General features: G+C 38.9%; 1 long non-coding RNA gene across 1 annotated transcript; it reads left to right on the top strand.

The window, feature by feature from the left end:
• Nucleotides 1-11: 11 nt before the first annotated feature.
• LOC105810875 lies at nt 12-3668 on the top strand. Its single transcript, XR_001137519.1, has 3 exons — nt 12-95; nt 2106-2195; nt 3532-3668. It is a non-coding gene; the product is annotated as an uncharacterized LOC105810875 (long non-coding RNA).
• Nucleotides 3669-3683: the final 15 nt, after the last annotated feature.

The raw sequence follows: 3683 nt of genomic DNA, 5'->3' as shown, positions 1-3683 counted from the left end.
AGTTTGAAATGACTGAGCAGGAAAAGCAGTCAATCACAGATGAGCTCAAACAATGTAAAGACAACCTGAAGCTGCTCCGAGAGAAAGGAAATAATGTAAGTCTTTGCAAACTTGGCTTAGCTTTGATTGAGAGGCAGGTGAGAGATTTGAAATTGATTTTCAGAGGACTTTATTACTGATTTGGGAGGCTAATGGTACACATGAAGTAAGCTTTTCATTATGAAATTCTGTGATGGAATCATTGTACAGTCAAGTTTTTGAGTAATATTAATAATTTGCCCCTTTAACCTGTGCTCCTAGAAGAGCCTGAGGACTGCCTGAAGAAAGAGCCTTGTTTGCAATAAAACAGCTTACCTAACAACTGTCAGCTTTTCCCAGATGAATCTAAAGCTCTGTCACTAAGTCATCATCTGGCTCATATTTCCCTCCTGCTGAGAAAGGAAGCACTATACCACCAGGGACGCATTTAAAAGAGAGTAGTACATGTTGATCTTTAGCGTTTGGCTGTATCGAAGAAATGGAGACTTAATTATGGTTTTCATTTTATACTAATAATATTCTCACTAAGGCACATTTCTGAAAAGCTTAGTGTCTCTTTGACATCCTGTAAATATTAGAAAATATTTGGTGAGTTTCTGTAGGGCTTTTTGAGTGTGTGTGTGTGAGAGAGAGACAGAGAAAAAAATAGAAAGGGGGAGAAGGGAGAGAGAGTGGAACATTTTGGTATAAATTGAGTTTAGTAAAATTTATTTGTTTTCCATTTGCTAGAAAGGCAGATGGTCTTTAAAAAAACGTTATACTAAATAAATGTTGTGTTGTACGTTTTGGTGATCATTACCTTTGTGGGCCTTAACAGATGGATGTTTAGTGTGGTTGATTGTGCTCTGACTTATTTCAAACCCCTGTCATGGCTTGGACACTGCAGTATGCGTGAGCCACATGCTTCCCATGGAGGAAAGCACTCTGCTTAACTGGCAGCACAAGTACAAGAGTCACGTTGCATGGCCATCCAGTTACTCAGTTGCTCACAGAATGCTCATGAGTTGTGTCCAACTGTCCTTTGCTAAAGAAAGTTAGTTTTTGACACTAAAGGCTTACTTACTGCTTTAAGTAGAAGCCTTTTAGAAGTGGATGAATTGAGTGTGGAGGCTTTATGCTAAGCAAAAATGGAATGCATTTATTTTTGAAAATGTCGATTACAGAACTCTTCTAAAATCAGATCATAATGGTTTGGTTACTTCTCTCTTTTGGGTTAATTCATATCCCTCTGATTACGGAATTTCAGTCCACTTCCTGCTAAATTAACCCATTGAAGACATCTAGCATAATCAGAATGGATCCCCCTGTACTATTTAGAACATTTTCAAAAGTAACCTTGCTGTTATTATTTATAGTTACAATTCACCTTAAGGGGTGAATTTCCTTTTTTTGTGGTGTTGTACTTATGGTACCAAAATTTTACTCTGTAATAACTCATTATAGTAATTCCCTTCCAATTTTAAAAATTAATTATATTCTAATAACATAAATGAAAGCCCTGAGACTCAGTTGCCTGTCTTTATATGCCAAATCTTTATCATACATTGTGTCAGATCTGTTGCCTGATTTAGGAAGCACACATTATCACAGGGCATTTATTTTTAAGCAATACCATCTCATAAGCAAAAGAGTTTTGGTTGGAGGGGAATAAAAAGGTTTTGTTGGAAGGATAAAATAAACCTTAGCCATTGCCAAGGAATTACATTGTCAAATAATGGATTCCAGGTGTGGAAAAAAATAACGTACTATAAAGCATCTGTTGGTGAAGTGTTGTCATTGCTCTGTCTTAATGTGCCACATTTCATTAGGGTCTTAGGGACACCCACATTGCCCGTTGCATCCAGCTGTTCCTTTTAAACTGATAGTTTGCCAGCTTACCTACCACAGTCCATCATTCTGGATTGTGCTAGATGTCTTTAAAATATTTGAATCAGTGCAGAACCTGAGTGGTATACTTCTATTACTTTAGTCTTCCTTCCTTCCCTCCCACCCCCCTGGGGTCTAAATCATCTTATCTGATTATTTTCATAGCATAAAATGATTTTAATATCCCTTCCCTTCTTTAGCCTTCCATATTACAACCCGTCCCAGCCGTATTCATCGGCCTATTCCTGGCTTTCCTGTTTTGGTGTTTCGGTCCATTGTGGTAGAGAAAGGTACAAGCACTACTGTTGAGTCCTTGTCTGTTTGTCCCCGTCACCTGTTTGTGCCATATTTGTAATATAGTGCATGGCAAAAACACACAGGTATTTTGTTACCTGAAGCAAACCCTTCATTTAGTATGCCATGTATTTGTGTCATACCAATGAACTGAATAGTCAACTAATCACATAACATTTTGTCTTGTTTCCTTTGTAGTAATGCTAACCATGAATTAATTCCAACCTAACCAGTTGTTAATATGCTTCCTTTAACTGAGTCTTTATCTCTAGCAAACCGGAATAAACTATGAATTTCTACATTAGTACCCCTCTTCCTAATTGTGTGTTTAATCAGATTTCAATGAGAAATGAAGAGTTTGCCTCTCTGAAGTTTTCAACCAGCTTTTTTCCCTCTCCTCCCTACCCTCTCCCTTCCATAATGTAGAGTTTGTTTTAACCCTATGCCTGTTTATACTGTGGCTATGAAGATGAAAAAGAATGAGATTAGCATAATGAACCATTGGCTGGCAGCCTCAACCCCAGTATGCACTTGTGGGAGTACAAACCTATCCCATATCTTTCTGAGCCCTGATCTGCAACAACAGCATATTTCTTTAAAAACGAACTTTCTCAGTAAGACTCTCAGAATACAAGTAAAAATAAAAGTGTCAACTAAAGTCAGTTTATATTATAAAGCCCTCTGAAAGTCAACAGGGAATAGACCATCCACGCTTGCCTCTAATCGGCATGCGTGTTAGGAGAACGTATGAGATGATCACGTGGCTTTCAGACGGGCAGGATCCCTAATGTTACTTCCGCATCTTGACCCCCGTCTGATTTTGTCTTCTATGCTTTCAAATTAGAGGATCAAAGCCTAGACCATTTTCTTTCTATCACCTTAGCCACCAGCCCCTGGTATAAAATATCCCAACATGTCCGAGTCTGGTTTTCTTTAAGAAGTAAACATGTTAGGCAGAAACATACTATAGGCTTCTACATACATCAGTTATATTGCAATATATGGATACGAGAGTAAATTAAGCAGGTGGAGCCCAGAGGATTTCGTAGAAGTCACCACTTGGTTCAACTGTAACAAAGCTGAAAATTGCCCAGGACTTTCCTGGTCTGTATTAGGCTTCCAAATGGTGGTCCTGCTTTTATGGCTCTCCTCATACCTATACTCCCTCACTTTTTTTTTTTCTTTTCTCTTTAAACTTTATTCTTATGAAACAAAAATAAGATTTTTCCAATATTCTGTTAAGTATTCAGGACTCCCTGGAACCAGGGGGGTTAGTAGGTATGAAAAGAGAGGGGAGAATGTGATATTGACTCTTGGTTTCTTTCCACACAGAAACCCTGGCCCTGGATGCCCATGTTGGCTGCCCTGGTTGCGGTGACAGCCATCGTGCTGTATGTGCCAGGTTTGGCCAGAGCTTCTCCATGAGAGTGTTCCTTGAGTCTGTACACCGTCCTCCCTCTAGAAGCTGGCATCACACTCATGCT

The sequence above is a fragment of the Propithecus coquereli genome, unplaced genomic scaffold (assembly GCF_000956105.1).
Source record: "Propithecus coquereli isolate 6110/MARCELLA unplaced genomic scaffold, Pcoq_1.0 Scaffold22254, whole genome shotgun sequence".
In the NCBI taxonomy this organism is placed as follows: Eukaryota; Metazoa; Chordata; class Mammalia; order Primates; family Indriidae; genus Propithecus; species Propithecus coquereli.
This window is presented reverse-complemented; position numbering and strand designations above follow the sequence as displayed.